The following is a 23,446-nucleotide window of genomic DNA, read 5'->3' on the forward strand; positions in this document are numbered from 1 at the left end:
CCTGCCCTAGGAACATTACCTGCATAAGCAAAGAGTGCCCTGATATATCAAGCTTTATTTATACTGTTTGTAGTGCAGTGTGGGGAAAAAAAGCTATACAGATTACACTCAGATTCACACAAAACTCTCAGAAACGTGGGCAAGACAGTTTACTACAACATAGGAAAGAAATTATATATTTTTCTCTTCTAAAGTATATACTGTGTGACTGAGTTATTTCATTTCAGACAAAGATCTTGTGAACCAGCATAAACTGTTTCCATGATTTTCTCATAAACATTTACCTAAAACTATAATTCAAAACCCTAATGTTTATTTTGTTCTTAGAGGGTCCAGTGAACAACCAGTCTGTATCTTTTCTTCTGACAACATTTCAGGGGTAGCATCAAAGCAAAATTCGGCGTTTTTAAGCCCTATAGATTATAATTGGAGCAACTGAAGAATGTGCTGATGGTTGCGATAGCATAGCTAACCCTGTAATAACACAGCTACTATGATGTGACTCTTACTGAAATCAGTGGGTTTAAACAGTTCTTAATTGCTTGTATCATGTCATAAATACTTTTAAATGGTAACCATAGTCTTGTTTCAACTCATTTTTTTCTAGGTGTAGCATATCTGGTATTTGTATCTTTTCGTTATGCAATCTACAATTTTCCTTCTAGCTCTCAGACCCGCAGCTCTCCTCTGAAATATCCGAATGCTTGTAGGTGCCATGCACTCAGAACTGGTCACAGTATTCCGGATGATTCTGCTATTGCAAGAGTTGAGTCAGACACACACATGATTCAGCTCATTGCTTGGCCTTATCTTTTTTTTTTTTACTTTGCAGATCTTAAGGCCATCCAAACGAAATAAAGTTATCTCTGTTAGAACAGATCAAGACATTTCACAGCTCTCGATTCATTTCTAAAAGAACACTATCTTGGAATTGTTAACAATGGATTTGGAAATCCACAGACATGTGGGATGCTTTAAATGCCAATACTGGTAATGCTCAGAATCCAAGGAGATCTTTTGTAGCGTGCTCATTTATCTTACCGGTATGTATTAAATAAGCAATGCCCACAGTGCTATTATAAGAACAAAATTGTGATTTAAATAATGTAGTGTATTTATTCTATAAAGTATTGGCACTACTGTTGTTCCTTTTAATTAAAATAAACAGGTACAGTGATCACAATCCTTCTTCAACAGAATTTTAGAAATCCACCATTTTATAAATACAAGTATGCAGTCAAAGACTACGTTTTCAAGAAAGGAGAGCTTTTTAATAGCAAGCATACTCTAATAAAAATCAGATTTGTCAAACTGAGCCCTTTGGAGTGAACTAAGTATTCAATGCTCCATAATATCCCTATTCCAAACTTAGGACTTGGTTCAAAGAAGTGCCTTATATATTATTCATCGAAGCTATTTAAAGAATTAATATCCTGTCTTGTATGGAAGGTTTCCTTGGCATCTTAGGAGACTCAGGTTTAAAGTGGCCTTTCTGAACAGAAGCATTTCCTTAACTGCCTGGCTTACAGGTTGGATACAATGCAGGGGACTATACCTGCCACTCTATTATATAATTATTTCAAGCCCCTTGGGGATGGGGCGGAATAAATGAATGAATGAATGAATGAATGAATGAATGAATGAATGAATGAATGAATGAATGAATCAATCAATCAATCAATCAATCAATCAATCAATCAATCAATCAATCAATCAATCAATCATATCTTTCTAATGTAGCTGCATGTACAGGTGTAAAAGAGCTCAGTCACAAATGAGTTTTATGCTGAATAAACAATTATGATTTTTCTATTAAAACTATTTAAGTGTTGAATGTCTTTGTTACATTTCCTGCAGTAGGACCAAATAGGCTGCCAACCTTCCGGGGGGTGGGGTGGGGTGGGCTGGAGTGTCCCCAGAGTTTCAACTGATCGCCATACTGCAGATTAGTTCCCCTAGAGTTTTCCTCAAGAATGGACTCATACTATCTCTGGTAATTTCCCAAGCCAGAGTTACCATCCTAGGACCAAACCTAGGGTTTGGTTTGCCGCTAGGTAATCTGGACAGGTTTTGTCCTAGGTTTAGTCCCCTAAACACCAGAAGGTTTAGTCCTCTAAACAGGTTTAGTCCCCTAAACACCAGAAGGAAAAAAAGGTGGTCCCAGCTAACCTGGACAGGTGGCATAAAATCTTTATTTAACAGGTATTACCCTTTTTCCTACTGGTGTTTAGGGGATTTTTTCAATTGGGAGAACAACATGTGGGGAAGAGGTATGGTAACTTTCCGCAGCAATAATCCATAGTACCTCCTCCCTCTACTGATTTTTAGGGCCAAAAAGCACAATGAGAGTTTTGCAGCACAATCCTATGCATGTTTACTCAGAAACAAGTCCCACCACACTCAATGAAACATACTCCTAGATAAGTATAGACAAACTCGTATCCTCAATCATTCAAGTCCAAAATCACATGGTTTCCAGTTGTCTTTGGGGACACCATGATAGTTAAAATGTAGTTGTGGAGTTATCACCCTTTACATGATAAGAGGCTCTCTGCTTTAAGTTTCCAAGGGAAACACCACACAAGTGGTTATGTACACTGTTGAAAGTACAAGCTTGCAGGCCCCTTTCTACCTGCAGTAGTAGTTATGCTTCTAGAAGTCAGAGGACTATTTTTGCCTATTCCCTGTTCTCACTGTAGCCCCATGAAGTTCCTGTAGGTCCACAGGATTTGGGGGGTCACAGAAGACTGCAGAATGAGCAGTACAGCTCCCCTCAACTTACAGGTGGGCCACAGGCTGGGAGGGGGTGGGGAAGAAGGAAGTATGCTTATACAGTTGATTCATTCCATCTTATCTCAAGTATACGATGAAAAAAAGGAAATGGACTACTGGAGAAATAGATGATGTTAAGGAATCTAGAACAAGTAAAGGACATTCATGGCACCCAAACTGTGAAACCTTGCCAAGTGGAGGTGCTTTTCTGAAGTTGTATTCTTAGCATTCATCCATACCTCTGCTCACATGAAACTCCTACTCTGCCAATATCTTTGGGAGACCTCAGGACCAAATTAAACAAAAACCCTGGGAGATCTATGATTGGATCTCCAGAGCATTTTTTAAAAATTGACAGCAGCTGCAGGATTCTCTGATTTGAATCTGGGCTGTGGTATTCTTACAATGTTTTTCATCTCAGCCTCACTTACTTGGCAATAAATTCCACAAACTCTGTGGGACTAACTTCCAAATGAACATGCAAGGGATTTGGCTGCATGTCTATACAAGTCTATAGCTGACTAAGCAAAAAAAAAGTCCTTTGTAAGTGTGAATTTCCACATTTATTTTAATTAGGTGGTAATACAGATGGATTTGAAATTCCTTCCAGGTTACCTGAGCAGCAGGAAAAGCATATATAACATTGGGCACTGAGCACATCATGAATTCTGAACAAGCAACAAGGTGTTTCCAATCAAATATTCCATGTAGGGTGTTCCATGTTAGGAATTTCATGGCAAACAGATACAACCGTTTAATTTTGGTAGATTCCCAAATGTGAAAAAAATTGCTTTCGTCCCAAGCCAAACTAAACAAGGCAGAAAAGGGCACTGCGGGTTTTTAGATCCAGCCACTATCAACTGACAAAACACCAAATTGATTGGAATGTAAGTCCATAGCTAATGTCAATAGATTAGATTTATGCTGGTTAACTGAGTCAATTTACCATGGTAAATTAAGAAAAGGTTCCTCCCATTTTCATTTCATTTTTGTCTCTGGGTGAGATGCAAGACAGGTTACAAAAGGGCTGAGTGAAAGCATATGATTTAAACATTTTTAATGTATTTTAAATTATCCTAGGCTAAATCAGCTGAAATTAAAACTCTTCCAATGACCCCTGTGGACCTGCCATTAATCTTGATGCCAACATTTCCATGTATTTGTCTTGCTCAAGAAACCATACATTGGCTTAAGAAAAATGTGAGACTGATCTACATCCAATATTTTTACTCAAGCTTTCAAAATTATACATGGACAACTACTATGTGGCACCATTCATTGAGCTAGCAAAGCATAGCAAAGCAGCTAGAGTGTCAAACTAAACCACCAGAAAGATGCAGGTTCAAATACCCTGTCTGCTATAAAAAACACACAGTGACTTGGGCTATTCAACCTAACCCTAGCCTATTGTGAAGACAAAAGGTTGAGGGAAACCCTACTGACTGCAGAGAGCTACTTGGAAAAAGGACGGTATAAAAATCTTACTAACAAATAAGTTCTCCTATTACAAAATTAGTGGTACTGCTACAACTGTAGAATTTCTTGGCAGATTCTGCTCTAGTACAGAAGGTTAGGAAACACAAACATACCTTTATCAATGATATTTCCATCCAGCTCTTCCTAAGGATCTTGGTAGAAAGCGCTGACACTGCTGACTTACAGCAACCCCATAGGCTTTTCAAGTCAAGAGATGAACAGAAGTGGTTTGCCATTTATTGCCTCTGTGTAACCGCTCTAGATTTCCTTGGTGGTCTGCCATCCAGGTACTAACCAGAGCCAACCCTGCTCAGCTTCTGAGATCTAACTGAGCTATCCAGGTCAGGGCCTAAGGGTCTTGGTGTAGTGTTTATGTAGGTATCCCATCTGTAGGTATCCCATCACATTTCAGGGATAACACATGCCAAAATCCAAAAAAAACCTAAATAACATTTCACAAGTATCTTGTGCATACTCTTTTCTATGTATTATTATTGTTAACCAAGAAATTATTGTATGATATTACAGTACCATTCAATAATTTCTTGGTTAGTAATAACATTACAGAGAAAGGAGCATGCACACAATACATGTACGATAGCCCAGGGTAGACTGATCTCATCAGATCTCAGAAGTTCAACTAGGCCTGGTTAGTACTTGGGTGGAAGACAACCAAGAAAGTCCAACATTGTTGCTGTGTGGAGGCAGGCAATGCCAAACCATCTCTGACTTGCTCTTGCATTTAAAACCCTATGATGTCACCGTAAGTCAGCAGCACTTTTGACAGCACTTTTTGCTACCACGTTACATGACAGAGGTTCTTCTTTTACAACAATAGCATGTAGGACCACACATTGGCTACTGACTTCAATTATAACCTGTCTTTCTTGTTAAGATTCAAGAAGAAGAAGAAAGAGGAGGAGGAAGAGGAGGAGGAGTTTGGATTTATACTCCACCTTTCTCTCCTGTAAGGAGACTCAAGGTGGCTTACAAGCTCCTTTCCCTTCCTCTCCCTACAAGAGACACCTTGTGAGGTAGGTGGGCTGAGAGAGTTCCAAAGAACTGTGACTAGCCCAAGGTCACCCAGCAGGAATATAGGAGTGCGGAAACACATCTGGCTCACCAGATAAACCTCTGCCACTCAGGTGGAGGAGTGGGGAATCAAACCCGGTTCGCCAGATTAGAACCCACCTGCTCTTAACCACTACACCACACTGGCTCTCAGTTTATATTACAGAATATAAAACAAACAGCAGAGAACTCCAGTTAACAGTGAAGTAGGAATAAGTTTACAGAATTATACAACAATGCAAACAAGTGAACAAACAAACAAAAATTGTCTAAGGCATAACATGCTTCAGTGCATTATACATTTTTGCCATGAAAAAGGCACTTCAGACTCTGAAGCCTATAACATTCAAACTCATCGGAAATAATTCTTCCCTCCATCTACTTCGAATAAATCTGAGACTGTAGCCATGTCAGACACTATCCCTGGTGTTGTGGATCAGCCTCAGGAATGTGAGGAATCCTCAGAAGAGGAGCTGGGTCTAGAGAGTTTCAACCGGGTGAGAATTCAGGCCAGTCAGAGCACAGTGGAATACAAAAGCAAGCTAGTCAAAGCTCAGGCCTTTTCCGCATGAGCCAATAAACCTGGGCTGGGGACGGGAAAAAATGGGCTGGGAAATGGGAAAAAAAACATTCCGGGGCGGGGGGGGGGGCACACTTCACATGTCTTCCACCCCAAAGCAAGACTGTCCCGTGTTATCTTCCCCAAAACAGGTTATTCAAGAATCGTACTATCTTTGGTTTTAATGCAGGTTGCAGCTGCTCGTAAGCGAACGGTTGCCCGGGAAGCAGTTTACTTGTCCTCACCTCTCAGCTGTATAGCCACGCGGGGGCACAAGGACATCAGCATGGCTGTGGATATCCATGCCTGCCTGCCCGCATAGCTATGCAGTGGAGGGAGGTCAGTAGGGAAAAAAAACCACCTCTGTGCAAAGGCGCAACAGCAACCCGTGTTGCTTCCGCGGGCTCCATCGCTTCCTGCATGGAGGCATGCGAATGCAAAAACAGGAGAGCGGGGTGCTTTATCCTGTCTGCAACCCACTCTGCCTGTGCTATGCAGAAGAGCCCTTGGAGCTCAGTGTTTGCAGAAGCTCCTCCATCTGCCTTCAATTCAGTACCAATTGAAGAGGCACAGGGAATGAGTTCACCAGGAATCTGCTGAGACTTGTAGACAGCATTGCTGGACGGAGATGCAGGCTAAAAGGCAAGTGTGTGGTTGCTTGCATGCCGTAGGCATCTGCTAGAGCAGGAGTGGACTGAGTCCTCACAAAATGAGGACCTATAAAAAAAGTTGTTGGGAGACAGACAGACTGTCAATGCACCTGTGCAACTTGACTGCTGCCTGGCTGACACCTCACTGCTTCCTCTGGACTCTGACCCTCAGACTGGACGCCTTGGATTTTGCATAACAGATTCTTGGCTTCCTATTCTGGTAATTCAGCTGTGACCTTGGCTCTGTCCTGACTCAGCTTTTCAAGTCTCTGCTCTGTTCCTGTTTGCGAGTCCTTACAGACCAGACCAGTCTCCTGCTGTAACCTGACATCTTCAGCCGGCTGTCTAGACTAGCGCACATGGCATACTGCACAACATATCTATTCAATGCAATTCTGGCCCGCATCAATAGCAATTTAGTGTCTAGATCAAGGGCAGTAACAATAACACTGCATTGGTCAGACTTCCTTGGAATACTGTGTCCAGTTCCTGGCACAACAATTCAAGAAGGATATTGACAAGTGTCCAGAGTAGGGTGACTAAAATGGTTAAAGGTCTGGAATCCAAGCCTTATGAGGCGCAACTCAGGGAGATGGGTATGTTTAGGCTGTAGAAGAGAAGGTTAAGGGGTGACATGATAGCCATGTTTAAATATTTGAAGGGATGTCAGGTTGAAGATGGAGTGAGCTTGTTTTCTGCTGCTCCAGAGACTAGGACACAGTGTAATGAATTTAAACTATGAGAAAAGTGATTCCATCTAAATTTTACTTACTTACTTATACTTACTTACTTATACTTACTCTTACTTATACTTACTCTTACTTACACTTACTTACACACTCACTCACTCACTGGTTATATTTATATACTGCCCTCCCCCGGAGGGTTCAGGAAGAACTTCCTGACAGTAAGGGCTGTTCGAAAGTGGAATATGTTGTCTTGGAGGGTAGTGAAGTCTCCTTCTTGGCTGGATGGCCATCAGTCAGGAATGCTCTAATTGTGTATTCCTATATGGCAGAGGGTTGGACTGGATGGCCTTTGTGATCTATGATTCTATAGTTCCTTTGAATCTCTAGAGAAAAAACTGAATCCCCAGGCCCAATTTTAGCTGTTGCTGGTCTATAAATTATCCCCCCCCCCCAAAAAAAAAAACTGGAATGAAATAGGATTATCTGTGATTCAATAAATTATTCAAATATATACACAGTTAAAAGTGCTTAATACTATGTATTTTTGCCCAGCAAAGGGAGCCATAAAAATAGCTATTACTACTTCAAGCTTTTATTTGATGCTCTAGAGTCTACTCTTGGTTTTGTTACTTAATAAATATCCCAGCTATCATATTACAGTGTCAGCATAAACATATTAATATCTGCAACTGAAGAACTCCCAAGATAGGCTGGGGAATTGCAGTGCTATAGTCAATAAAGCAAGATGATTTTATTTTCTAGTATATAAAACCACAAAACATGAATCCTCATTGCAATAAAGATCTATATTATTAATTCTTTTCCCTATTGAATTATTCAAACCTGCCTGTCATTTCTTAGTGTCCAAAGTATTATAAAACTGTCCATTTTCAAAATTATCATGTGAGGCAGGATAACTTACAAAGCAAGAACTAAGGGTGTGAATTACAGACTGTGTGAAGACACCCATGAGGAAAAGCCATGTCCACCTTTGCAAAAGCAGTTGTGGGTATCCACTTGCACACACAAGATCTTGGGGGTGAACTGAGCATTTTAAAAAAATTCACTAAACCACACTCAGCTAAATACATTTGGAGCACACATTTCCGGCTCATTCCTTTCCTAATACAGATCAAGAGCACATACCTGAGAAGGGCACTTTAACAGAGAGTCACAAAAAAAGGCTTTCCCCCATTTTTCGCAAGGAAGATCATTGTGACAGTTTTAAAAGCTTTTTTTTACTAGAGCCAAACCATCTGTTTATGAGTGTTCTAAACGTCAGATGGAAATCAATTATTCCCTTGTTGTAAGTCTCATTGTGACAGGCAGAAAGACTTCCTCCAGTTGAATAATAATCTTACTGAGAGTCTACATTCTCTCAGTGTTAGAACCATTATACACAAGCAACATTCCCCAATGATCAGATGCTCCTATAGATTGCTATGAGTCCATCAAAACCTCTATGGAGAGGCTTGGACATCCAGTGTAGTATTGTGAGGGACTAGGCTTGGACCACCCAGGTTCAAATTCTTGCTCGATAATGAAGCTCACTACTGAACCTTAGGCCAACTTCTCTTTTTTCAGCCCAACCTACCTCAGGTTTGTTGTGAGGATAAACTGGAAGAAGCCACATAGACACCACCCTGAGCACCTTTGAAGTAGGGCAGAATAAAAATGGTGACAGATATATCATCGTATTTATCTGTGCCGGCCAGCTTTCTCTTGAGCACAATTTTCTCTTGGGTTCAATTTTCAGTCAGCAAATCCTCAGCCCAGCCAAAATCATATGAAGACCAGGACCATGATAAAAACAAACATAGTACATTCACAAACTGCATGTGAATTATGCATAGTTCATTCACACCAGGTTCAAAGATTGCCTAGTTTAGAACAATTTATCATGATATCTCAACTTGGTGGTTTAACAAATTATGGGCATGGTAGGGTCCCCCCCCCCCCGGTATTAAAACAAATTGGTTTGTAGGTAAGAAATGAACTGCAATTTATGAGGCACCAGATTCCAAACTGTAGTTAATTCTACATCCAGAAACTGTCAATCAGTGCACAATGTTTTAAAGGAAGATATGTGTTAAAGGAGGACACACAGGTTTGATGACTTCTGAAGGTCATTCTGAGACCCAACTAAGTGCTGACATTTACTTCAAGCATATTATTCTGAGCGCTTTGCTGTAGGAGTAGCATGTTAATAAGGGTTACAACTTGATGTAGCCACTTGGGATCATATCAGCTTATGCAAGAGATCCAAATCCCATATATGATGTGGCCAGATTTATTTATTATAAGAAGTGAGTTACACTGATGAAGTTCTTTTTGAAAATGCATCTTTACGCACAAGGCGTTCTGTCATTGCTATCAAGGTGAAAGGCGGAGGATGACCCGACTTGGAAATGCTTCCCTCTAAAGGGTTCCTGTCTTACAAGTGATTTTCTTCTTCAGCTACTGAAGGTTGTATACCAAGCATACATATTGGTCGTTGTATATGTCGGCTTGATGACTATGGAAACAATTCATTATTGACTCTTAAAGAGTCATGGTTAAAGACGTACCGTTACAGACAGACTCGCAGTGACTATTGGAAATTTACATGACTGCTTTTCCCTTTTACAGACAGATCTACATTGCTTTCTATATTTGTATGTTTTTTTATTTGAACATCTTGTTATTATGTTTCATTTTATATACCTTTAATGTAGAGTTGAGGACTACAGTTTAGTAATTAGGGGCACTAGTGATATTAAACATAGTACTTGCAGGCAGTATTAGAGTGCTTCACGTCTCTTTGAGTTTCTGTCCAGGTTTATACAGAGCACTCTGGTTCTTTGGTTTTTGATAATCAAATCCTGAGAGTGTCATTGCCCTTTGCATGATCACTTCTGTGTATGGCACTTCTATGTATGGCACATACTTGAGAAGGTTATGAAAACAGGCCAAAGTGCAAATTAATCACCATTGGTTGCAAATTTATCAATAGAATACAACAGAGTTTTAATGGAGAACATTCTAATTAGAAGTCCCACACCTTTTCTCAAAGGACAGCTTATTACCAGAACTTGGTAAATTGACAGAAAAGACCACTCCTCACTATGAAGTTATCATCAATTATTCTGGCAGCAAGCATTCTAGTCATTCTACAGTTTCTCAAATTCTGAAAACAGATCCTTCAGGGTACATATAAAATGTGCATCCAGAAAAGCACAGACAAAATAACAGTATATGTATCTGTCTACTCTTCTGCAATACTCCAATTCTGGTTTGTCTACCCCAGAGAATAAACTGAACAAAAGTAAGTTTAGGAATCTAAGTAAAACTATGTTTGGCTACAGCAGTTACTTTATTTTCATGGCAAATCTAGGGGATCATATAAAATGCAAAATGATGCTTAACAACTAATTGTGGTAAGCAACTTAAAACAATTTCAGTCTAAACCATCTCTGCCCTAGATGAGATTCAGTTACTCCCATACAAACAATATATGAAACGTTCATTCAGGGAGACAACATGTCTTCTCTATGCAACATAATATAGTTCATAAAATGCATGTTAAATGCCTTGAACTGATGACAGAAAATAACATTTGGAAATTCTCTACAAGAACCAAATATCCCAACTTGTCTGGGTATGTGCATCAGATACCTGTCAGATACTGATTCAAAATCCAACTCCTAGCACAGGGTGGTATCTGAAACTCAAGCAGCACAGCTCCCTGTGATCCAATGTTCCACACTCAACTACAACAACAAAACTCCAACAAAGTGCCACAGTTGCTTACCAATAAGATAAAGTCATCTCAAGTAATTTGCAACATGCAAAGACAATGAGGGCTTATTTAAAGAGTATAATTTCAATACCAAACTTTGGATTAAAAAATGATACCTGATGCACATAAAAATAAGTTGCAAAACTTATGGTGCCAAAAAAAATAACAAGTGTATAAATTGGAGGATCCCTTTGAGTTTCTGACTGAGGCCAAATGGCTCTCCTACCCTCTGGCCCTGATAGCCACCTAGCGTACCTTTGTCACCTTGCTTACTGAATGTGAAGGCATGGAAGGCACAGTCAAGAGGCTATTTTTGCCTTTACTGATCTTAAAGGTTAACAATTGGAATGTAGGCCCCTTCCGCACATGCAGAATAATACTCTTTCAATCCACTTTCACAATTGTTTGCAAGTGGATTTTGCTATTCCGCAGGGTAAAATCCAGCTGCAAAGTGCATTGAAAGTGGATTGAAAATGCATTATTCTGCATGTGTGGAAGGGGCCAAAGTAAAAAACAGTACCCTTCTGTGAGAAATACCACCCTAGGATAGTTTGAACAGCTATACAAGAATCAAATTAGATGATGCAGAAAGATCCTTTTGTCAGATAGGGGTGGGGGTGATTAAGAGGGAGGAAAGTGTGGAGTTCTAGTTAGAACCTGGGCTTCTTGCAGCAGCAGTCTACTCATTTACATAAGAACATAAGAACAAGCCAGCTGGATCAGACCAGAGTCCATCTAGTCCAGCTCTCTGCTACTCGCAGTGGCCCACCAGGTGCCTTTGGGAGCTCACATGTAGGATGTGAACGCAATGGCCTTCTGCGGCTGTTGCTCCCGATCACCTGGTCTGTTAAGGCATTTGCAATCTCAGATCAAAGAGAGGTTCCCAAGGCATTAAGGCTTAGTAATTTCCACTATTCTAAAAAACAGTCCTTAGATAGAAGCTATGTTGTTAAATTGATATAAATTTGAGCATATAGGCAAGTCTTTGGTCTTGGCTTGAAAAAAATACCACACTTATTTAATTTTCTTTTTGGGGTAACTGGTCACTGTCTGGATAAGAAGCTATCTACTGATTATCTGATTTGAAATCATTCTTAGGATGAATGTAAATGATATTCAACAAGTCTTCTGAAGTTATTCTCTCTCTGCACATATATTTAGCTAGTATGAATACCTCTGAATACCAATGCGAAGAGGCAACATTTGGAAAAGGACTTAGCCTCAGGCCCTGTTTGTAGGCCCTCCAGGACAACTGACTGGTCACTGTGTAAAACAGCATGCTGGACTAGATGAACTACTGGTTGATCCAGCAGGGCTCTTCTTGTGTCCTGAGAATTCATTTCTAAAGTAGCTTAAAAAGAATGGATATAATTACATGAAATCTGTGTGTGAATGCTTTTTAAATTTGATCTGAGATTGATCAAAGATCAAATTTGATCTTTGATCTGAGATTGCAAATACCTTAACAGACCAGGTGATCGGGAGCAACAGCCGCAGAAGGCCATTGCGTTCACATCCTACATGTGAGCTCCCAAAGGCACCTGGTGGGCCACTGCGAGTAGCAGAGAGCTGGACTAGATGGACTCTGGTCTGATCCAGCTGGCTTGTTCTTATGTTCTTATGTAAATGAGTAGACTGCTGCTGCAAGAAGCCCAGGTTCTAACTAGAACTCCACACTTTCCTCCCTCTTAATCACCCCCACCCCTATCTGACAAAAGGATCTTTCTGCATCATCTAATTTGATTCTTGTATAGCTGTTCAAACTATCCTAGGGTGGTATTTCTCACAGAAGGGTACTTTGGTAATCAGAATCATCCTCTCCAGAGATAATGAGGATCCCCCCCCCCAGCATAAATATGTGATACGGGGTAAAATTATCACCTGTTTGAGTTTTATGATGCTTATAAACTTGAACACGGCAAAGCAATCAGAACTAAGCCATAACATTATGGATCACTTCTCTGCAGTCTATGGCCTTTTCCATATGTACAGCTTAATACAGATTTTCCCAGTGGTCAAACCTTGTGCCTTGGAAACATTTTCTGTGCACACCCTATTGTTTTGGTCTCCCCCCCACCCCCCATGTCTCTTCAGATGCATGTATTCCACGTGCTATTGCTGAAAACTTATTATTACTTTTTTTAACTTTTGTGCAGGCACTCTAGAATTACTGCACAGTAACATTTTGTAGTGCAAATTCAAAAATGTCTCAACCTGTATTTCTACTATTGAGAACTTTAAAAGGTAATGGTAATCCCCTATGCAAATACCAGATCATTACTGACCAATGGATAACACCACGTCACAATGTTTACCAGGAAGACTTTGTTTACAGGGTGGTTTTCCACTGCCTTTCCCAGTTGTCTACACTTTACCCCCAACAAGCTGGGTATTCATTTTACCAACCTCAGAAGAATGGAAGACTGAATCAACTTTGATCAGGCTACCTGAAACTGACTTCTGTCAGGATTGAACTTAGGTTGTGAACAAAGCTTTGACTGCAGTACTACAGCTTACCACTCAGCACCAAGGTGTTCCTCTGATTGAGAACTGCCAACCTAAAATGGAAGCCAAAACAAAACAACTAGAGCAGTCGCCATTACTTGAAGGGACAGAAACTTCTCCCCATAAAGAACCACATTTTCCAGTCAGATTTGATCTGCAGTAATGCATAATGGTTCCTGCAGCAGCTTCTGATTACATGCAGCAATTACTCCTAGTACTTTTCAACTGCTCCCAGTTTCAAAATTGCTCTCTGTCCTAACATTACATCAGTCGTTCAATATGAAATTAACAAATCTGACCCAATTGACCATGCTAGTTTGTATCTTTACCTGACAATTAAGATCACAAGTTCAATGTGAAACTGACAAAGCTGATCCAATGTACCATGCTAGTTTGTATTTCCATCTAATAATGACATTGTTAGGTTAATATGACAAACAGAATTTTTAAAATTCCATCAATCACAGTGTGTTACAGTGGAAGACTTACTGTACATTCATAGATTTTTAACTGCTTCTCCTGACCTGATTTTATCCGTTATGCTGGTCTAAAAGTAAGCAGAAAGGAGCTTGTGATTATTATTGCATCATACCTCATGATGAGTTTCCACAAAATGGATCACTGCATTCCAAACTGCAGTGCAAGAATACGCACAGAATCTTATGAGGGGCTGATGACCTCTATTTCAACCAAACATGTTTATGATAAAAGTGAAACAGACCTTACTGGACTAAGAGCTGGTGTGAACAAGAAACTAGGAGACAATAAAAGGACCAAGTGAACCAGTAATTCAAATATTTTCAGTTAAAGTAATAGAAAATAGGCACGGTCAGTTTATTTATTTCAATATTTATACAGTGCATTTCTCCTATATAGGGATCCCTTACAACATCAATCTCGATTTCAGTCTCATGACGACTTCTTTGTAAGGGAGTTTAGACTGAAAGAGAGTAACTGGTTCAAGGTCACCTGACAGCTCTCATGGCAGATTGGGGATCTGGGCTCTCAAAACTAAGGCCCTTCCGCAATGCACTTTCAATCCACTTTCACAATTGTTTGCAAATGGATTTTGCTATCTCACACAGTAAAATCCAGCTGCAAAGTGCATTGAAAGCGGTTTGAAAGTACATTAATCTGCATGTGTGGAAGGGGCCTTAGTCTGGCTCTCTCTCATGTGCAGAGCCAATGTGGTATAGGGGACAGAGCATCAGACAAGGATCGGACAGATCCAAGTTCGAATCCCCACTCTGCCATGAAAGTTTGTTGGATTAACTTGAGCCAGTGACTCTCTTTCTCAGCTTAATGCTGAATTAGGGAAGAATAAGTTAAACTAATTGTTCCAATGCTGCTCCCCACCCACCCCCACCAAAAGACTCCTTAAAAGTCTAGAACCCTCCATCTATCAGATATCACTTTACGTGATCTAAGGCACCATTTAGCTGAAGGCCCCGAAACTACATGTCAGTTCCTGCTCATACCAAATATATTTGCCAGCTCTCTAGAAATGGCAGCCCTGCTGTTTAATTGTTATGAAGAGAGACTGAAACGTAGGGAAACTGCCAGAGGGCATGAAATGAATGAAATTAACACACTTTCTTCACAAGATGACACCTCTGACAACTTAATTGCTGTGTTCCGACCATAATTAACATAGTAAAGCACCCAGAATCTAAAAGCAGCACATCCATGTGGGGAAAGGATGCAGCTAAATCTGACTTCAGGGAAAAATCCACACACCTTTTTTAAACAGATGAACCATTTTTATATAGGATACTAAAGAGCACATTTGTTTGGACAGAATGAAAGGCGATTCTCCATAAATGCCTAACTAAATTATGTAATCTCTACCACTAGCCTTAAACAGCCTGTGCCTGGCATACCTACAGGGAACACACACACATACACCCCTATGCTCCACCATAAGCTATGAGGTCAACTGGGAACATTCTTCTGACATCTGTGTTCAAAAATCAGGCCTACAAGGTGCTCATTGAGACACTCTCAGTGGCAGTCCTTCATCTTCCTTTGGAGGCTTGTGAAAAGGTTACTTTAAAGATAGTTTCACAGAGCAGTAAAACAACTGGACTTGATTCCAGTAACATCTTCGAGATCAACAAGATTTTTGGAGTGTAAGCTTTTGAGTGTCAACACGAACAGAGCCTTGACTCTCGAAAGTTACATCCCCAAAATCTTGTTGGTCTCTAAGGTGCTACTGGACTTGAATCTAGCTGATCGTAAAAGTGTTTTCTATAAACTAACAGATGTTTTTATTTATTTGATGGCCAGGGATGAGGAGGGACATAGTACAGTAATTAATATATTGTTACCTACACTGAGTTCTAGGGGACGGGAAGTTCACTAAACAGACAAGTTAGATGTGGAGAAGATCTAGATGGATTTCAGAAAAAGGAGCCAACAATTTCACAGAAGCTATTAACCACAATGGCAAAATGGCATCTGGGCAACCAGATGCTGGAACCAAACAGCAGCAGATGTCCCCTTAACTATTCCCTCTGGGGGAGCTTCCCAAGGGCATCTGGCTGAATGCTAGCTTCTCCTCTGATTGAGAAATGCCGTTCTTACAATTTCATGTGGCTTTCAGGCACCATTCATACCATATATACAGTTAATGCAGGCTAGAAAATGGAAGATAAACCAAACAGCTGTTTGAGCCAAGATACGTCTTGCATTTGTATCAGGATTCTTTTTAAATACAGGCTGTATCATGTGTGAAAACACTCACAAGCTACTGCTGAAAGAACAGCAAAGAAAGAACCAAAGGATATCATTAAGCAGAGGTGATGCCCCCCCCCCGTCTGTTTATTATGTCCTGTCAAATTAATGTCCACCTCAACATGATGCTGGGAGTAGGGAGAAACGTTGACAGACTTAGCAGAACAAATCTGTGATTTGTGTATGTGCATAGGCAGATCCCCAGCCCATCCTGCAAAGTCCAGACATGGGGTTTTCACTCAGGGATTGTCCTATCATTTATGGCTACAGCTGTTAGCTATACAGTCACTCACTATTCAAAAACACTTTAAACCGGTCTGGCCAGAAACAAAGTTTTAAAAAATGCTGTCAAGAGTACAGATTTTTTTAAAAAATGCAATAAATGACTTCAGAAATAATCATAATTTACATTTGCATGGCACATCTGTTAAAACAGCAGCCAAAACAGAAGAATGTTCCATTCTCAATTCAGCAGACATGCTACCAAACCTGGAAAACGGTACTCTTCTTCTACCCCCTTCGGTTGTCTCCAGAGACAATGAATCACAACATAAAGACCTATGTTTAGGGGAGATCCACATGCAAGGTTAAAATGTTCAGAACGTGACTGAGATACACCAGGAAGCTTTATCCTATGAACTGTCAATGCCCCAGTAAACAGAAACATAGAACTGGTGGGAAATGATGCTGAGTGGATCACACATAGATTAGATAAAGGCATCCAATACCTGATGGGCTACAGATTGTGTGTTCCCCATCCCAAATGACATCTACCTTTCTATCATATCATTCCCACACGAGATAGGAGGATTTGAAAGATGACCTGAGATTTGCCTGCCCTAAAAAAACCCAGAACCATCTTCCTCACCCTGCACCAACAATATGAAATTCGTATTAGAATCTGGTCACGTTTTAGCCTGACTTGCGTATCAGTTACCTAGGCTGAACTGATGCCTGCTCTGTCTTGCGGTGCTGGCGTTCCCAGTCGCCCTCGTGTCGTTTTACTGTAATTTCCCCCTCCCGCGAAACTTGCAGGGTCTCCCGTTATACCCGACTCCGACATTCATCGACATCACACACAAAAGCAGAGCACCGGAGTCATCCTACAGCGCTGGGCGGCTCCCCGTGCCGTTCTCGTTTCCGATGCATGCGCCAAGGCAGGGGAGGGGAGTCAAAGCCGAGATCCTACCAGGTAGGGGGCAGCACCAACGACTGCGCCTTGGCCACAACCGGCCAGCCCACTACAGACCCTCCGATGGCCAAGCCAATTTGCATTTGACATTGCAGCCATCGCCCGTCTGTCTGCCGGCCTTCTCTGATCGCGAGCGGTGCAGCACATTTGGGGGAGGGGGGGATCGCCTGCAGTGCACAGCCTTGCACTGGAGAAGCAACAGCAGCAGCAGCAGCAGCAACAACTTACGGGTTCCGCCAAGGCTCGGGTCTGGCGGGCGGCTCCCTCGCCTCGCTCCGCTGCTCCCGCACGCGCCGCCCTCTGAAAAGCTGCCCGGCGTTGGCGGCTCGGCTGCAGCGGCGCTCGAGCAGGGAGGGAATCGAGGCGGGGAAGGAAGGAGGGGAGTAGCGGCTGGTTGGGGCTCAGAGGCGCCTTCCCCGTGACTCAGAGCACCTGTGACCGCCTGTCACCCCGCAGCGCCCGCCCTCCCTGCCTCCTCCCCCTTCGCCGCGTTGCCCCCTGACGGGGGAAAGGCCACCCCGCTTGCTCTAGAATGGGAAAGAGAAGCTGCGTTCTCCAGTGGGTGCAGCACGCTGTTGAGTGTGACTTATCCAGATCTTTCTACACAAACTCCGCCGTGTTTGCACTTGAAACTGGATAGTTAACACGGATTGCAGTCAGTATTGGACATTATTTCATGACAGGGCTCCAGCTCGTATAAACATACTGTAGACTGCAACTTCACTATTACCACCACGCTCAACAATTTTTGGGCTGTTTAGCCTGTGACATCACACACACCCCTTTTAGAGGTTTTAAATTAAGAACGACTATAAAACTCTAATAATTAAATTTTATAATTTAAAGTCATACATTAGGAAAAAGGAACCATGCAAACAAAAAACCACCCAGAAAAAGTGCATAAAAAGGGAAAATTAGGATCTACATGGATCCTCCTGAATTCATATGATTTTTGAATTGAATTGAAATGAAACAACCATGAAACTATACAGCATGTCTAAGTCTACTGGCAGCACCAAAACAATCACACGGCACATGCTCTCTGGCGCACCAGTTGGGCAAAAACCTGTTTGAAAAACAGGGATCCTCAAGGATTCTCATGATTTCTGCACCACATCACCCCCAAACCACCATCACATCACAGCTCAAGCCCATAGCCACAGATCTGACCAGCACAAACACACGGCACATGCTCCCTGGTGCACCAGTGGCGCAAAAACCTGTTTAAAAAACAGGGATCCTCAAGGATTCTCATGATTTCTGCACCAAGTCACCCCCAAACCACCATCACATCACAGCTCAAGCCCATAGCCACAGCTCTGACCACCACAATCACGCAGCACATGCTCCCTGATGCACCAGTGGCGCAAAAACCTGTTTGAAAAACAGGGATCCTCAAGGATTCTCATGATTTCTGCACCAAGTCACCCCCAAACCACCATCACATCACAGCTCAAACCCTCTGCCACAGAACTGACCAAAACAATCACATGGCACATGTTTCCTAATGCACCAGTGGCGCAAAAACCTGTTTGAAAAACAGGGATCTTCAAGAATTCTCATGATTTCTGCACCAAGTATGGTGAAATGGGCACAAAACATCAATTCAAATATATTATTAGAACAATGGCAAAAGTACTTTAAGAATATATATAAATTTACTCCTAATGTGGATCTATGGGAGCACAACCTGAAAATGTTTTATTGTTCATATATGACACCATTAGCAATACTGTTGGAAATGCCACCAGACCATGGGATCTTTTTTCTACCTATGGTGGACATGTGGGAATGTGAAGGGTTTTTGGAGTCAGATTTTCATTAAAATTCAGCAAATAATTAGGATACAGTTTAAAAAAGAACCGGATACTTACCTGTTGAATTTTATTTGAATGGATAACGAAGCCTTGAAATCACAGATGCATTTGCTTTTTCATGTGATAGCTGCAGCACGTATTTCCCTGGCCAAACACTGGAAGTCAGAACATCTTCCAAACCTAGAAGAGTGGAAAGACAAAGTAAATCAATTATATCTAATGGACAAAGGAGCTCACCAACTCAAACTATTTCCAATTGAAAGATATAACAACATTTGGCAACCATAGTTAAAATACATTTCAGATGAGACTGATGTAACAATTTATCTGGCTGTATTTTAATTTTAATTAAATAAGGTGATAACAGAAATACCCAGATAGGGAGATGTGATTGATATATAAAATAATAGGAAGGGGGAACTGGTAAGGGTTCTTTTTTTTCCTCTGGAGGGATAGTGTTATATTAACCTAAGATTTTGTATAAAATATATATTTTTAAAAATTTCATGGATCCTCCAGTTTTAGGTAAATTGTACTTCTTCCTTCCTGAAGAGATAAATGTACAAATAGATAAAGAAACAACGGATCACATGAAGATCATAAAAGCTGAAGTAATGTAAAGACTTGTGAAATTTTAAATTTCATATTTTTCAATCAAATCTGGGCACGAATGAGTGGTTAGCCATATAACGTTAAGCTCCACGGTAATATTGTTTAGTAGGTCCGAATGAGAAGTCAAACAAATGTAATGTAGACAAGCTAATTATTGAAGCTACGTATTGTAACCTGTTAATCTGTTATTGTAGTCTGAAATAGTTTTTTTGCAAATTATGTGAATGTTCTTTTTTTATATAAGTGAACCAATAAACTCATTTTTTTTTAAAGATACCATGAGAATATGTGGCTTTCAAATATTTTACCTTCCCCTTCCTATGCATACACTGGATCACTCTCTCAACTCCCTCAGTGTGAGCTACATTCTGAAGTGATCAGCAGGCAGGGGTTAGGAATATACCCTTATCAAACCCCATTCAGAGGCACAGCTGTACAGCAATCTACACATCAGGACTGGATACTGAAAGATAAATAGAATTGTCATTCAAGCAAGGCCCCTTTTTCTTTGCAAGCTGTACTGAGGGATCACATGATAGAGCAGAGTGATGCCAATCATGACATGTCCATAAAAGGAACAGCTGTGCCCCAACAGTTTATTAAGCAGTTTGCAGTGAGATATAGGTTAGAACAAGAGTTGGCAACCCCATAGCAGAGCAGCCAGATGCATATTGGTCACTGCTACTGGTCATGGTATAGACCCAGTAGATGGTTAACATTGTGGGAAATGGAATTCTTCCTGGTTTGGATGGCTTCCTGCAAAGAGTTGAAAGGAGACACAGATTTCACAGATGTTTCATTGTCACAGCAAAGAGCAAGTGGGCTCCAAAGATCTGCATGTGGTGTTCTGGTATACAACCACCCTCGCCCCCATCCTCGGGATTCCTACAGTTTAGGCTTTCCCTGTTGGGGACATAGTGAACCACTGAGCCCATATTTGTCCCTTGTGCTAAGTTGTAGTGAAACTGTTCCTGTTTGCGCTACTCCACGAGGCAATCCTGCAAGACAATGGACATCATAGCTAATTTGGTCAGCAGTAGCATGAATGGAGTGGCTGTTAGTCACTACAGGTTGCTGTTGTGTATGCTGTGTCCTCCATTTGCAGAGGAGGGTGTTGCACTGGCATACTATCAGGCTAATGGTCCAGTAATGTATTCCAGCTTATCTGTCAATCTATATATATATATATAAACGTGAAATACCACTCACTGACTGACTCATCAAAAGAACTCAAAAACCACCGAAACTACAAAGTTGAAATTTGGCACACCAGTTCGTTATGTGCTTCAGGTGCTCTCTAGGAAAGGATTTTCCAAAATATTCACTTCCACTCGACTTATTAAATATTTACTGTTTAACTCTGTCCATCTGCACAAACATTCTAAGGGTGACAGTTAAAAACCAAGAGTTTCATGTCCTTCAATATGGTATTTTCGATGGTTTTTGAGTTCTTTTGATGAGTTAGTCAGTCAGTCAGTGGTATTTTGCATTTATATATATATCGACAAACTCTGCTAATGCCCACCAAACAACAAGCACGATTGATCCAATGGTGCACCAACTGCATTTTAACACCGCCCTCCTCAATGCATATGAACCCGTTCCTTCTGCTGAAACCGCTAAAGGGAGAAAAGGAATTAAATGTAGAAAGCGATTTACACATTGCAGTAGAAAAAGGCAACTACAGGAAGCTGCTGCAAAATATGCAAAAAGCAATCTGTCAGTCCACAGCCAGGCTGTGAGGAAATATGCTGAATGTCACCCCGAAATTCATAGAGAGGCTGTGATGAAGTATGCACAGCGAAGCACGGGTATCCTGCTAGTAAGATATATATTGAACTGGTTTGGGGGCATACCCAGAGTGAAGGGTCTCAGAAAACCAGCTAAGTCCAATTCCACCTACAACATGCCCCTGATATTTTCCAAACCTATGCCAGTGTAGGAGTTACACTGGAATGGTAACAGCAATTCTTGCTGTCAACTTATTTATTTATTAGATTTTTTTACCCTGCCCTGAGTTGAACTGAGGGCAGCTTACAATTTATCACAACTTTTTATTTATTTTAACATTTATATCCTGCCTTTCCTCTTGGCTCTATGCAGCTTACAATAATAGTTAAAACATCCTCAGCTAAAACAAAGAAATATAAATAAGAAGCCCTGTTCTGCTCCCCCCCCCCCCAAGTGAATCTGTTTGAGGTGCCCTGTACTTGGCTAGGACAGAATGGGGGAGACACAAGCCAGATTGAACAGTTCTTACGATGGGTTTATTACTTGAGAGAAACAAGACCCTAACTCCTCCCTTGGGTCTATCTAAGTCAGAGTACTTGCTTGTCTTGAGCAGGTTTGAAGCTGTGTACTGTGTCTTCTCTTGGTTGCTTTCAAGAAAGTCCACTGTGTCTTGTTCTGGTGGGTTTTCTGGGCTGTGTGGCCGTGGTCTGGTGGATTTTGTTCCTAACGTTTCGCCTGCATCTGTGGCTGGCATCTTCAGAGGTGCATCACAGAGAAAAGTCTGTTTCACACTGTGTCTAAGTGAGAAGGAAAAGTTTAGTGGGGTATATTGTCCATGTCCCAGGGTGGGGAACCAATCATTAAGTGTTGCTTAATGATGGAACTTGCTATGCAAATATGTGGTTGAGTGCATTGTATTGCAGGTGGGGTTATCAGTCCATTTTTTAAGTACTGAGAGCCAGGCTTTGCTAATTTTTAACGTCTCTTCTTTCTTATTGAAGTTGTCCTGGTGTTTGTGAATTTCAATGGCCTCCGTGTGCAGTCTGATATAGTAAGCTTCTGAATTGTCCAGAATTTCAGTGTTCTCAAATAAAATATTATGTCCAGTTTTGTTTAACACATGTCCTGCAACTGCACATTTTTCAGGATGGTTAAGCCAACAGTGTCTTTCGTGTTCCTTAATGCGGGTCTGAATGCTGCGTTTTGTGGTTCCTATGTAGACCTTTTCATGGTGGGTTTGAAGATAGTCTGTAGGTAATGCTTTTTCATCAGTTTCCCTATTTGATCTGTGATTCCCTTGATGTATGGTAAGAGAGACATGCTCTCTCTCTCTCTCTTTCTCTGTATCTCTGCTGCCATTGCCAGAGAAGGGAAAGACTTGTTTTAAAACAGAATCTTGCCTGAAATAAAGTTTTAAAAATGCTCCCAGCCATCGGGGAGGGTAGAAACAGAGCAGGGGGAGGTGGGGTGGAACCCAAAAGATGCCTGCTTGTTCTGTTCCTTGCAAAAACTCTCTTTGTTGTTACTTTATATTGAAAGATTGATCTCTCAATATGTGCACTTTAGAGAAGCAGGAAGGAGCCAGCGGGGGGGGGGGAGGGGGAAGGCTCCAGGGCACCTGGCAACTGAGGCTGTGCTGTGCTGAGGCTGCGCTGGTGGAGGAGAGACTGAACACACTTGTTAGACAGAGATGAAGGGGAGTCCCCCCACTATCCATATGAGAGATCTATCTATCTCTTGATCTATGCACTTAGGAAAGCAGAAAGGAGTCGACAGCATGAAGGGGCGGGGGAGAAGGTGTGCAAAGTGCTGCGAGGGAATGGAAGGCTGGCCATTGACAGAGAGAAGATGTCCAAAGAAA

At 41.3% G+C, this 23,446-nt stretch overlaps 1 protein-coding gene across 4 annotated transcripts in view; it reads right to left on the reverse strand.

Annotated features, from left to right (window-relative positions):
- Positions 1–17,862, reverse strand: part of CDC42EP3 (CDC42 effector protein 3) — a 35,836-nt gene extending 17,974 nt beyond the window's left edge. For 2 of the 4 annotated variants that reach the window (XM_048484283.1, XM_048484249.1), the window contains exon 1: positions 17,654–17,862. The gene's annotated coding sequence lies outside the window, so the exon portion shown is untranslated. Of the gene's footprint in view, positions 1–13,512; positions 13,531–17,170; positions 17,498–17,653 lie in introns of those variants that run through there. The other 2 variants (XM_048484257.1, XM_048484273.1) reach the window with 2 other exon arrangements.
- Positions 17,863–23,446: the final 5,584 nt, after the last annotated feature.

This window comes from Sphaerodactylus townsendi, linkage group LG01 (assembly GCF_021028975.2).
Source record: "Sphaerodactylus townsendi isolate TG3544 linkage group LG01, MPM_Stown_v2.3, whole genome shotgun sequence".
Taxonomy (NCBI): domain Eukaryota; kingdom Metazoa; phylum Chordata; class Lepidosauria; order Squamata; family Sphaerodactylidae; genus Sphaerodactylus; species Sphaerodactylus townsendi.